Source organism: Mustela putorius, unplaced genomic scaffold, assembly GCF_011764305.1.
Source record: "Mustela putorius furo isolate JIRA1106 unplaced genomic scaffold, ASM1176430v1.1 tig00003836_pilon_pilon_pilon, whole genome shotgun sequence".
Lineage (NCBI taxonomy): Eukaryota > Metazoa > Chordata > Mammalia > Carnivora > Mustelidae > Mustela > Mustela putorius.
The window spans coordinates 36,127,445-36,141,569 of NW_025421989.1; the positions used below are offsets into that span (position 1 = coordinate 36,127,445).

At 41.3% G+C, this 14,125-nt stretch overlaps 1 protein-coding gene and 1 non-coding gene across 2 annotated transcripts in view; both read left to right on the top strand.

Moving 5' to 3' along the window:
* Positions 1 to 12,762, top strand: part of DDX3X (DEAD-box helicase 3 X-linked) — a 29,677-nt gene extending 16,915 nt beyond the window's left edge. Inside the window, exons 17-18 of the transcript XR_006609503.1 lie at positions 8,914 to 9,027; positions 12,567 to 12,762. The gene's annotated coding sequence lies outside the window, so the exon portion shown is untranslated. The remainder of the gene's footprint in view (positions 1 to 8,913; positions 9,028 to 12,566) is intronic.
* Positions 8,630 to 8,702, top strand: TRNAK-CUU. Its single transcript has one exon. It is a non-coding gene; the product is annotated as a tRNA-Lys (tRNA).
* Positions 12,763 to 14,125: the final 1,363 nt, after the last annotated feature.

The window sequence follows — 14,125 nt, forward strand, 5'->3', positions numbered from 1 at the left end:
GAGAAGGTCATTTGAAGTAGAAGAAGTTGGGTTAAAAGCAAAAGTACTAGTAATCCAAGTGATGGTGAACACTTAGGGATCAAGAATGTATTTGGTGCTGGGGGTGGGGTGGAGCAAGGGGAACTCCTGGGTGGTTCAGTCAGTGAGTTCAAGCCCAATGTTGGGCATGGAGCCCACTCTTTTTTTTTTTTTTTTAAAGATTTTATTTATTTATTTTACAGAGAGAGATCACAAGTAGGCAGAGAGGCAGGCAGAGAGAGGAGGAAGCAGGCTCCCTGCTGAGCAGAGAGCCCGATGTGGGACTCGATCCCAGGACCCTGAGATCATGACCTGAGCCGAAGGCAGTGGCTTAACCCACTGAGCCACCCAGGCGCCCCATGGAGCCCACTTATAAGTGTATTTGGGGTCAGGGTGATAGAGATGGCATGGGCACCCTTCCTCTGCGTTCTTTGCTGATGTCCATTACTCTACATAGCTGCAGGCCCCTCAACTACCAAGGAACAGATGGTCTGGATAAGCCCCATTCTGAGAAGTGAGGTTGAACCATACAAAAGGACTATTTTGTTTGGGGGGGTGCTCACATGTGGTGAAGTGTTGGCAATCAGATATGCTTAAACCTAGGGAAAATATTTAATTCACCTTGTTTCTCTTGGAGTTCTTTGCGGTATGATTGAGAATTTTTCATGAGCATTGTAGAAAAGTACTTGCCTCTGGATAGTTATTTTCAGAGTTCAACATGATCTCATAGCAGCAAACTTGTTTTTAGGGCAGAATTTTGAAGCATACCGTATTGGTTTTAAAGGTGGGAAAGAGGAAGGGGAGCCTGAGTTTAGTCAAAAGTGTAGAAAGAGGTTATGTTAGGACGGCTGCATTGACAAGACAGTGACTGAAGGTGACAAAGTGTGAAATTGGATTCTAAGAATGGTTCCAGTTTGCTTTTGAGTGAACACAAGCTATCTGGGGGGACTGTAGTTCTGAATTGAGAATTATTTCTAGTCTAGCAGGGCTAAGATTATAATAACTCAGGTTTACTTGCGTATTATGTTAATTTTTGTAGTTTAATTTTTAATAATTTATATGATACGTTTAAATATAAAATACTAGTCCTTTCCCCCCTCTACCCAATGTTAGCAGTTTCCTGGGTTTTTTTCTTAACCATCTTGGCTGAATTTCAAAACCAGATACTTTTTTTCGAAAATGACTTAGTGGGGCCATGTTTGAAAATGTTCCCAGTGTCTTTGCTTAAAATTATATAAATGTTTTTTTTCTATTCTGGGTAGCTGTTCCCCCTGCCCCAGTGCTCATAAGTGACCTGGTTGAATGGTCACAGGCTTGTTCTTGAAGCTCAGTAACTAAGCTATCTAGGTGTTGACACAGGTCTTAATGTGCCTTCCCACTGGAATGCAGAGGCTCCAAACATTCACTGCATTTTAGGTGTATCTCGGGGTTTTTTTCTCTTCTGTTCTCATTGAACACGATTCTAGATAGGTTTAAACCTGCTCTGCTTCACATCTCATCCTCATTTCAGTTGATGGACTTTCCAGCACGTTCAGTCTGTTTGTAATATGGTTTCCTCTATAATGACTCTTCTCCACTTTCATTTTCATTGTCCATCCCCCACCCCACCCCCACCCCCCAGGTTTTTCCTATCTACCTGATTGGGTTGTCTTCAGGGTAATTCTGAAATAGGAATATTTTGACACAAGGCACTAGGTTTAATTATAATGTGGAAGAATATTTCATGACCTGCAAAGATGCTTATTACGGGAGAAAACATAAAACAGATGAACACATTTACTGTAAGAGGAGCGGCAGTCTCAAAACAGGTGTTAAGCATAGAATTACATTATGACTCAGCAATTTTACTCCCAGGAGAATTCTACCCAGGAGAAACGAAAACAAGCTTACAGCTTATGTTTGCATGCGAATGTTCATAGCATTCAAAATAATCAAAAAGTGGAAACCACCCAAATGCCAATCAGCTGGCGGATGGACAAACAAAATGTGTATACATGGAATGGAATGCTGTTTGGCCTTAAAAAGAAGGAAGTACTGATGCTATCTCTATCCTTCCTCTAGGGACATGACCACATCCCTAATTTCCTTTCCCTTCAAAGGATCATTAAGAGGGCTTGTTAGTACTGTGACACATGTCTGTATTCTGACTTAAGGTTTTCTGTGGATGTCTGGTTTCAGTCCTGATTTTATTGTGTTAGCAGATCTAGTCATGGTTTATAATTTGAGGGTTCCTGTTTTCCTTGTTACACTGAGGATGACATTTTACTTTTTTTTTTTTTTTAAGTAGGGCCTTGAACTTAGGGTTAGGGTTACCTAACCCTAATCCTGAGATCAAGTGTGGCACCATGACATTTTCCTTTTGAGCTAAGTGAAGTAAAAATGCCTCCCATCTTTGGGAGAAAGTGGAAATCCTCATTCTCCCTTTTCCACTCTTAACTCTATTCCACACTCAACTAAATTTTCAACAGCCTGTCTCATTACCTGACATCGGTTGGTTAGTTGGATGCGGAACAGTCTCTGAACCTCCACTCCTGACCCAGTCACCTGGTAGGATCCTAGTGGGTTATCTAGTAAACATTTGGATGGCCAAATCCAAAAATGGCTCATTCAAAAGCTGATTTGGGGTCTGCTTGAGTGTTAGGGAATGTGTAGTGTTGATTTCAAATGTAGTCCTTGTCCTCTTAGAACCTAGTTTTTTTTTTGTGGTTCCCCAACTTGATATTGCGACAAGGGAATCTGGGAAATGATTCTATGGCAACTCCTAATAAAATCTATCCCTGGGGATTCACTCTATAATCTCTTTTGCTTTTTGCTTCTGCTTTTCATTTCCCCAGGCAATTCTGATGCAGCAAACTTAGGTATGGAGTCTGCTGTTCTCTACCCTTTATCATGTGTTCCAAAACTTCCAATGCCCATGATCATGTTTCAGGTACTTCATGGCAGAAGATCTCTATATTCCAAATTACAGTAGATACTGCAGCCAAATTAATGGCACTCTATTAAGTTGGTCCAATGGTGTGGCACCAGTCTCCCTTGGTAGCTCTTAAGTTCCCCCTGCCTTATATTGTAGCTGAATATGATGCTCTTGTGCGGACAATCCTGTACTCGGCCAGAGTTTTTGTTCACCCTGTTCCTTCTGAGTGGAATTTGAGCTGAATGTTTAATTTTATATATTGTGCTAAGGATATTAAGCCGCCATTTACAATTATTAGTGATGTAGAGAAAATAATTGCTCTGGGTTGAGGGAGGGTTGAGGAAGGAGTAGGTTTCAACTGGAGTGTGCAGAACGAGCTCAACTCTTTGGAGAATGTGTAGAAAACTAGAAGGAAATCTGCCAAAATAGAGGCAGTTCCTTCTTCTGGTTGAAACAAAGATTTTCTGCTGCTTCACACTTTCCCTGTACTAAACAGGTTTTATACAATTATATTTTCGATAAAACTTAAGTTTATGTTTTTTAGTCTGAAATGATAAATTCATAGGAAGTTGTGAAGTAGTACAAAGAGGTCATTTGGGTCATTTGTACTTTTCAGTTTCCCCTGTTGGTAACATCAGGCATAACTAATACATCAAAACCAGGAAATTGACGTTGGTACAATCCATAGACCTCCTTCATTTCTCACCAGTTTTATGTGTGTGTGTGTGTGTAGTCCTATGCAGTTTTATCACATGTTGATTCGTATAACCACCTCCACGGAACTATTCTACCACTAAGATCTCCCTAGTGCTGCTCCTTTAGAGCCACACCTGCCTGCCTCCCTGCTTCCCCACCCTGTCACCCCTGGCAACCACTTGTTTGTTTTCCATCTCTAAAATATCATCTCAGAATTGTTAACATAAATGGATTTGTGCAGTGTCTGACCTTTTGAGATTGGCTTTTCTGTCACTCCACACAATGTCCTCAAGAGCCATTCAAGTTGTCGCAGAGTTGGTTTCTTTATTGCTGAGTGGTATGGACGTTCCCTGGTTTGTTTATCCAGCCTGTGAAGGGCATTTGGCTTGTTGCCAGTTTGTGACGATGACAGATCAAGGTTGCTACAAGCATTAAACGCTTGTGTACAGCTTTTGTGTGGACATGGATTTTTGTTTTTCTGGCAGAAACGCAATTGTTGGATCATATGGTAAGTGTATGTTTAGTTTAAGAATCTGCCAAACAATTTTCCAGATGCCCATCAGCAATGCACGAGAGATCCAGTTTCTCTGCATCCTCACAGCGTTCGGTATCAGCACATTTTGTTCTGGCTGTTCTGATTGGCGCGAGATGGTGTCTCCTCGGAGTCTTAATTTGCATTCCCTAATGGCTAGTGATGTTGAACATCTTTTCAGGTGCTTATTTGCCATCTCTGTAGTCTCTGGTAAAATATATGTGTGTGTCTTTTGCTCATTTTAAAATAGTTGATAGTTTTGCAATGCTGAGGTTTAAAAAAATTATTGAGTTTTGCAATGCTGAGGTTTAAAAAAAATTATTGAAGTGTAGTTAACAGATGATGTTACATTAGTTTCAGGGATTTGATAATTCTCTACATGACATGGGGCTTACCATGATAAGTGTAGCCACCATCTGTCACCATACAAAGTTGTTGAAACATTATTGGCTATATTCCCTATGCTGTACTTTTCATCCCCATGATTTATTTCATAGCTGTAAATTTGTATCTCTTAAGCCCCATCACCTATTGCCACCCCCCCAACCCCACCGAACTCCCTCCCCTCTGGAAACCACCAGTTTGTTCTCTGTATGTATGAGTGAGTCTGTTTCTGTTTATTCATTGGTTTTGTACTCTGGAGTTTTGAGAGTTCTTTATATATTCTAGGTAGTAGTCCTCTGTCAGATATGTGATTTACAAATATCTTTTCCCAGTCTATAGCTTGTCTTTTTATTATTATTTTAATTCCAGTGTAGTTAACATACAGTGTTCTATTAGTTTCAGGTGTATAAGATGGCAATTCAACAATTCCAGTGCTCAGATAAGTATACTCTGGGATTGAGCCCCACATCGGGCTCTCTGCTCAGTGGAGAGCCTGCTTCCCTTCCTCTCTCTCTGCCTACTTGTGATCTGTCTGTCAAATAAATAAATAAAGTCTTAAAAAATAAATTCCACATATGAATGAAATCATATGGTATTTGTCTTTGGATCTCTCATCCATCAATGGACACAAAGGCTGCTTATTTTTCTTCTTAGCAGGGTCTTTTGCAGAGCAAACATTTTTAGTTTCTTAAAAACATTTCCAATTTTGATGCAGCCCAATTATCAGTATTTCATTTTGCGGATTGTGCTTTTGGCATCACATCTAAGAACACCTCACCTAGCCCTAGGTCCTAAAGATTTCCTATTTTTTCTAATTTATAATTTTACATTTAAAATTTTGAGCCCATTTTTAAGGTGTGAGGTTTAATCTATGGATATTCATCCATTTTGAGCCCATTTTTAAGGTGTGAGGTTTAATCTATGGATATTCATCTATGGATTTTTAAAAAATCTTTAAACTTTTTTTTTTTTAAAGATTTTATTTATTTATTTGACAGAGATTACAAGTAGGCAGAGAGGCAGGCAGAGAGAGAGAGAGGAGGAAACAGGCTCCCCGCTAAGCAGAGGGGCTCGATGTGGGGCTCGATCCCAGGACACTGGGATCATGACCCAAGCCAAAGGCAGAGGCTTTAACCCACTGAGCCAGCCAGGCGCCCCAAAAAATCTTTAAACTTTTTAATCTATGGATGTTCAACTGCTCTAGCACTGTTTGTTGAAAAGCCCCTCCTTCCTCTGTTGACATGCCTATGCACCTTTGTCAAAGCTCAGTTGACCATCCTTGTGTGGGCCTATTTTGGGTTGTCTTCTCTTTCATTCATCTATATGTCTATCCCTTCCCTGACACCACACTGTTTCCATTACTTCTAGCTATATAGTGAGTCTGAAAACTGGGTAGAATGATTCTTCCCACTTTGTTCTTTTTCAAATTTGTTTCAGCTCTTCTAGTTCCTTTGTCTTTTCACATAACATTTTACTTTATTTTTTAAAGATTTATTTATTTATTTATTAAGTAGGCAGAGAGAGACGGGGGAAGCAGGTTCCCTGCTGAACAGAGAGCCCAATGTGGGGCTCGATCCCAGGACCCTGGGATCATGACCTGAGCTGAAGGCAGAGGCCTTAAACCACTGAACCACCCAGGCACCCCCACATACATTTTAGAAAAAGTTTCCTTCCTTTCTTTCTCCTTCCCTTCCTTTTTTTTTTTTTAAGTAATCTCTATGCCCAATGTGGGGCTTGAACTCATGATGCCGAGATCAAGAGTTGTATGCTCTACTAACTGAGCCAGCTAGGCAGCCCTAGAATGTAAGCTTTTCCTTACAAAAAAAATCTTGCTGGGATTTTGATAGTAATTGTGCTGAACCTATAGATCAATTTGGAGGAGAATTGATCTAAATCTAAAACACATTTTTAAATTGTGAACTCAGAATATCCAGCCAACAGGAAAAATCATCTGCTACTTCCTATCTGGAGCGCTTCTATTTATTCATGCTCCTGGAGCACAAGATCATGCTCTTGGTTTGGAGCATGTCCATGAAGCAGGAGTCTCCGTGAAATGCCATATTTTGTGAAGGAAGTTTATGTAGGAATATATAGATGAAGGAGTCCAGCTGGTGCTCATGGCAGTCTAGATATTTAAGAGCAACACTCCTGCTGAAGGCAACCATAAAAATGGACGTAAATTTAATGCAGGCATTCCCCTTCTGGAAGGGTTCCTGTTAGGAACAGAGAGGCTTCCCGAAAGTCAAGTTAGGAACTGCCTGTGCAGAAAGTGTGCAATATTCAGTTTATCTGAAACTTGTAAGAAACCTTACACCCTGGGGCGCCTGGGGTGGCTCGTTGTTAAGGGTCTGCCTTTGGCTCAGGTGACAATCCCAGAGTCCTGAGATCAAGCCCTGCATCAGGCTTTTTGCTGAGGAGCCTGATTCTCCCTCTCCCACTCTGCCTGATTGTGTTCCCTCTCTCACTCTCTCTCTCTCTGTCAAATACATAAATAAAATCTAAAAAAAAAGAAAAGAAACCTTACATCTTTTCAGTTTCATCTTCTTAAAACTCATCATTGGGAGAGTACTTGGGAGTCTTACTTTCATATTAATTCTCAGCAGGCACTGAACCTAATGACCATAATGTCCCAGAATTTTAATAACAAAATTTTAATGTCAGTTTTCATCAGGGAACTGGGTCTTTGGATTGTCCTGTGGTGACTTCCTGTAGAAGCTTCTTTAATTGGCATACACTTAGGCAAAGCCGTCTTTCCCACAAGGGGCACGGGAACTGCCATGTGCAGTTTGTAAGTGTGTTTATTCCGTGGATTTCTAAGAGATCTACAATGTTAACAGTATTTCTTGTGATAGGACCTGTGGGATAGATTTATTTTGGATATCAGTGTCATAGACAGGCTTTTTTCTAAGGACGTGTTTTTACTTGAGCCCACTTCTAGGAATGAGGTCTGGGGCATTTATTAACGACACCCCTGGTTGAATCTCAGCCTACTCATTTCTCTTTCTCTACTTCTTTCATTTTCTTGCGCAGACATCTGAAATTTGCTTGTATGTTTTGGAGATAAGGTATAAATACATAAAGTGAAACTTAACACTCTTTTTAAAGTCTGTTGTTTTGGTGTGTTACCACAGGAAGGAATATCTGGAGATAGGAATTCAGCTTTAACAATGATAATAAAAAAATAGAAGAGGGGGCATGATTCAATTTTGACAGCCCAGCAATGTGGGTAATTGATTTCCAGCTTTGGAGTTGGATGGGATACAACTCAGGTTTTATCTAATTCTATAGGGAAGTTGGGTTTATATTCCCGTCTGTAGCTTTCCAAAAACTAGCTTAAAAAACACTGGATGGCCCTTATAATTGTGTTCTCTCCTGGGACAGAGTCAACTCTGTTGTGAATGGTAGTGTCAGTAGGTGGTCACAGCCATAGCTTACATGTTATAGTGATCAAGTAGCCAAAGGAAAGGTGTTTTTAAAAGGCATTTAGTTCCAGAAGATCAGGATGTATTTGCTAACAGCTCTGTTGAAAACCCTAAGTAAAGAGAGGAACCGGCATCGCCCCTGGCCAGATTCATACTTTGTGTTCCCTTCGATGCTTTCTTCTGTTACCTCCTCGTGGAAGAAGTATGGCGTGCTCTTGTTTAGACCATCTAGCTCTGCTTTTCTCGACCACTTTGTTCTGTGGTGGCCTCTCACCTATGAATGTATTATCTGTATTTCTCTCTCTTCTGGATCATTCCCTTAGTGTCACCGATCTCAAAGCCCTGGCTTGATCTCATGTCTTTCTCCAGCTTGCGCTTCCATCCGTGTTCATAGCTTTCAGTACCATGTCTTTTTTTTTTTTTTTTTCTTCCTGGTACCATGTCTTTTAATTAATATTTTACCTAGAGAATACATTGACTTATTTTAGAATCACCCGATATGTGAAGTTATGCAATGAAGTCTTATTCCCACCTCGCCCCCATCCCAGCCAGTAACCACATATTACTTACTTGTCTATCCTTCTAGAGGGTCTTTATGCAAAGGGAAGCATCTATGAATATATTTTCTCCTAATTTTTCATAAAAGGTAGTGTGCTACAAGGTGCCTGGCTGGCTCAGTCGGCAGAGCGTGTGACTCTTGATCTCAGGGTTGTGTGTTCAAGCCCCATGCTGGGCATAGAGCTCACTTAGGAAAAAATAGATAGCACAGTATATGGTTTCATACCTTTTTTCTACTCAACAATATATAATGGAAAATTTTGCATGTCACTACATAGAGTCCATTCCTTTTTACAGTTGTGTACTCAGAATAGTCTTATTGTGTGGCTATACCGTAATTATGCAACTATCCTATTGATCGGCTGTTTTCTGTCATTTGTTATTTCCAGTAATAACTGCAATGAATGATTAACTTCATACACAGAAGTATATTCTTTGAAATTTGGGCACATATGGTCAAGTTCCCCACAGGAGTTGCATCAATTTGCACTGCCATCAACAAGGTACAAGAGTGCTTCTTTTTCCATAGTTTCATATTTTAGTGTGTTGGCAAACTTCTATGTTGGCTAATGTAATTGATCCTGTTTTATGTTTTTTTTGTTTTTTTAACCTGGATAGTTTTATAGTTCTCTTCTGAATGAGCTCAAACACCTTCCCATTATTTAAAAGACTATTTGTATTTCTTTTTCTGTTAATTGTCCATTCCCAATGATCTTTGGGCGATTTTTCTTTTGCGTTATTGGTCTATTTCTTGTGTTTGAGTTGTAGAAGCTCTATATGAAGAAGAGTAGCTCTTTGTTATAGTAGTAGCCAAATAGTTTTTGTTTTTGTTTTACATTTGGCCATTTGTGTTTTCATGTTGCTTATGGTGTTTTGGTTTTTGACAATACAGAGGATCTAAAAAATTTTTTATTTTTTATTTTTTTTAAAGATTTTATTTATTTATTTGACAGAGAACACAAGTAGGCAGAAAGGCAGGCAGAGAGAGAGGAGGAAGCAGGCTCCCTGCTGAGCAGAGAGCCCGATGCGGGACTCGATCCCAGGACCCTGAGATCATGACCTGAGCCGAAGGCAGCGGCTTAACCCACTGAGCCACCCAGGCGCCCGAGGATCTAAAAATTTTTTAAAAATTAATTTATATGACAGAGAGACAGCGAGAGAGGGAACACAAGCAGCTGGACTGGGAGAGGGAGAAGCAGGTTTCCTGCTGAGCAGGGAGCCTGATGTAGGGTTCCATCCCAGGACCCTGGGATTGTAACCTGAGCTGAGGGCAGACGCTTAATGACTAAGCCACCCAGGCGCCCCAATACAGAGGGTTTTTAAAAATTATTTTTTATTAGGTAGCTTCTACGACCAGTGTTGGGGTCGAACTCACAACCCCCAGATCAAGAGTCGTATGCTGCACTGACTGAGCCAGCCAGGCACCCCTGGCTTTTTTATTTCTTAAAAACAGCATTTACAGGGGCACCTGGGTGGCTCAGTGGGTTAAAGCCTCGGCCTTCAGCTCAGGTCATGATCCCAGAGTCCTGGGATCGGGTCCTGGGATCGGGCTCTCTGCTCCACAGGGAGCCAGCTTCCTCCTCTCTCTCTGCCTGTCTTTCTGCCTACTTGTGATTTCTGTCTGTCAAATAAATAAATAAAATCTTAAAAAAAAAAAAAGCAACATTTACAATCCATCTGTTTAGCTCTAAAAATTTTTCAGGTTCTTTTGGAATGGTGTTGATTTACAAAGTGACTTAAGGATAATTTACATATATGATAACTCTGGTCAGGTTGTCTTTTTGTAACTTCAGTAATGGTTTTAGAGTTTTCTTTGTATAATTTTTGCACATTTCATGTGAAATTTATTCCTATGTGTTTTATGTTATTTGTTGCTATTATAAATGAGGTATCTTCTTTCATTAGATTTTCTAGCTGGTAGTTATATGTAGGAAAGCTGTTGATTTTTGTATATTTTATTTTCTGCTACCTTACTGAATTCTGGCATTTTTTATAGTAGTTTCTCGGTTGAGTCTCCTGGTTTTTCAAGGTATACATGTACAAATATAATAGTTTTACTTTCTCCTTTCTAATTATTAGACCTCAAATTGGGGGAGGGCAGCACTAGCCAGGTTATGTTTCTTTATTTTCTTTTTTTCATTGCAGAAATGGTACTATTTATGAAAGACAAACTATATTTTATACTATAAAAAAGATACACTATGTTAAAGATATACCCTATTAAAGATATACTGAAATCACTCAAATAATACATAAAGTAATTTTATCTGTTCCTTAAATCTGTACTATTAGACCTCTGATCCATTTTTCTTGTCCAGTTGCCTCAGTTAGTATCTCCACTAGAATGTTAAAATAAGAATTGTGAATTCTTTGGGTGTTTGCCATTAAGCATGATGCTAGAATAATATCAACTGAGGGTATCAGTCTGTTCAAATTTTGAATTTTTATTGAGAATGGGTGTTGAGCTTGTCACATGCCTTTTTAGCCTTTGCAGAAATGATTATGTGTATTTTTCTCCCTAGATTCATTAATATACTTAATATATTACTATACTTAAGCATACTCCCTAGATTTATTAATCTCCTTAGCTCTATTAATATATCTAAATTTATATTAAATATAAATTACTATAAATATACATAAACTTTAAGAGATTTTATAATATTCAAATAATGGGGTACTCGCCACCATCTGAACTAAAGAACTGAAAGGTGGTGGATAACAGTAGATACTTGTACGTTCGCTTCCCTTTCCCTGACCTCCTCTGGGTCCTTTCCCCATTTCCTTAAATGGCGAGATCGTTCACCCACTCACTCAGGTCAAAGGCTCCGAAGTCATTCTTTTTTTTTCTCTTTTTCTCCTTCCCTTCATCTGCAAATCTCAGATGCTCTACTTCTAAACCTGGCCACTTCACCACCCCCGCTGCTAAAGTCCAAGTCAACTTCCTTTCTTTCTGGAACTCCTCTCACAGTCTCCTCGCCTGACCTTCCTGCCTCCCTTATGCCTCATAAGAGCCCCTGACTGGGCTCCTCCCTGCAGCCACGGGACCCCCTCACACCAACCGCCTTTCCCTCCCTTAGCCGTGCCAAGTTCCCCCTTTCTGCTACAACTTCCTTTGTCCTCACAGCAGTCTCCTGCTCATTCAGGTCTCACCCAAATGTCGCCTCTTCAGAGGCCCTCCCCGACATTCTTAGCTAAGGGCTCTAATTAAAGTCCCAGGGAAGCCCTCAGGGAAAGACATGCCACTTCTGACAGGGCCCTGAGCCAGTCTCTTGCCTATGAAAGGGGGAACAGGAGCTGCTGAGGCTGATGACTCTTCCTTGGCCCCCTCCTTCCCAGCTTCTGAGGGCCAGCTTCCAGACGGCTGGGTTTCCCCTCTCTCCAGGCCACTAGATGTGGTTCCCTTGATGCTCCTGTACCAAGGGCTGCCCTCCCGATACTGTCTTCCTGCCATGGAAGGATCTGTAGCACCAAACCACATTTACTCCCTGAAAGTAAGATGCTGTGTATTTAAAGGGCCATTGTATGATTCCACGGCTTCACTGGACATATCGCCAATAGTGAACTGTCACTACAGGCACAAAAAATAATGCCCTGCCCCTGCCTCCCAATCCTTCCACTTGTCCACCAGGGCAGGAAGCTCAGCACCACCCTGACGGCTCATTGTAACATCTCTCCTACCGTGATCTGAGATTGGCTCATTGTTTCTGAACATGGCTCCTGTCTGCTCTTCCTTCCCTTCCTGCTGCCTTCTGCCTGGACCCCCGATGTGGCTGCCTCTCTGCCTTTATTCTCTCCCTGTCTGTGACAGATACTCCTTTCCCGCCCGTCTCCGTTCCTAACAGAACCCCACTTGGTTCAGGATGGACATGCTCCTCTAAGAGTCCTTGGCTCCTTAACCCCCCTTCCTCTAGGGCAGCCTCGTCTGTCAATTCTGGTCAATGAGGTGTAGGTAGAAGTCTCTGGGATGGATGGGTGGCCCTTTCCAAGGGAAACCTCATAAAAAACCTTTCAGATCTGCTATTTTTTTTTTCTCTCCTAGAACTTGGAGCCTCACACCCAGGGGTGCAGGAAGTGTTCTGTGACCAGAAAGACTAAAACCATATGCTGACCATAGCGGAGTAGCAAGATTGAGCAAACCTACATCACGGATGACCCTGTGATGCCAGTACCCCAGCCTGAGCTGTCTTCCCCGATGCCTCTCCGTCCATAAGAAAAATAAATCCCTGTGCATCTCACTTTCCTTCCTTTGGGCTGTTTATTCTTATAACTCTTTGGCAGGTTTAAATTTTTTTCTAGATAAAATATTGGGAAGCAAATGAACCTATAAAACAAGAGGGAAAGGGCAGCTCCAATCAATCATGATACATAAATATTTTTACATATATTTTCCATCATATGAGAGATCTGCATGACCCCTTGGCAAATACAAAATTTCTTGTTTTACGACTTTATATTTTATTTTTACTGTTAAAGAAGAACACACACACACACACACACACACACACACACACACTTTCTCTCTCAGGAATATGGAGAGCATGTGGCTGGGCTGACACTGTGTTGTTATAGCGTCACTACGATGGAGGTGAGCCCGTTGCACAGAAACACTGAGAACTAGTGACTCACCAGTAACTACCACTGCTCTTGATTTTAAGTTTTCTCTGTGAGTCAGACCTTGGTCTCACAAGTTCTCACAAGCACCCGGACGTTGAGGAATTGTGGGAGTTTTTTTTCCTGAGGTGTGATAATGGTAGTGCAATTACTTTTTGTGAGGGGGCTTCCGACCTTTCAGAGATACATGTTTATCAGTGAAAGGGAACAATGTCTGGCATGGGCTTCCGAATAATCCAAGGGGCAGAAGTGGGGCAGGGTACAGACAAAATGAGATCACCCAATCAGTTGACAGTTGTGAAGTTGGATGGTGGGTAAGTCTTTTAAAAAATATTCCCTGAGGGGGCGCCTGGGTGGCTTAGTGGGTTAAAGCCTCTGCCTTTGGGGGCGCCTGGATGGCTCAGTGGGTTAAACTGCTGCCTTCGGCTCAGGTCATGATCTCAGGGTCCTGGGATCGACTCCCGCATCGGGCGCTCTGCTCATCAGGGAGCCTGCTTCCCTCTCTCTCTCTGCCTGCCTCTCCATCTACTTGTGATTTCTCTCTGTCAAATAAATACATAAAATTAAAAAAAAAAAAAAGCCTCTGCCTTTGGCTCGGGTCATGATCCCAGGGGCCTGGGATAGAGCCCAGCGTTGGGCTCTCTGCTCAGCAGGGAGCCTGCTTCCCCCCAACCCCCTCTGCCTCTCTGCCTACTTGTGATCTCTGTCAAATAAATAAATAAAATATTAAAAAAATATATTCCGTTAGGATAAATTCCCAGGACTGGGGTTAGGGATCAGAGGGTGGGCTCATTTATGAGTTGTTTTTTTTTTTTTCCTAACATTTTATTTATATATTTGACAGAGAACACAAGCAGAGGGAGAGGGTGGAGCAGACTCCCCACTGAGCAAGGAGCCCAACACCGGGCTTGATAGCATCTGCCTTGAGCTGAAGGCAGATGCTTAATTGACTGAACCACCCAGGCACCCCTTAAATATTGGTTTTGC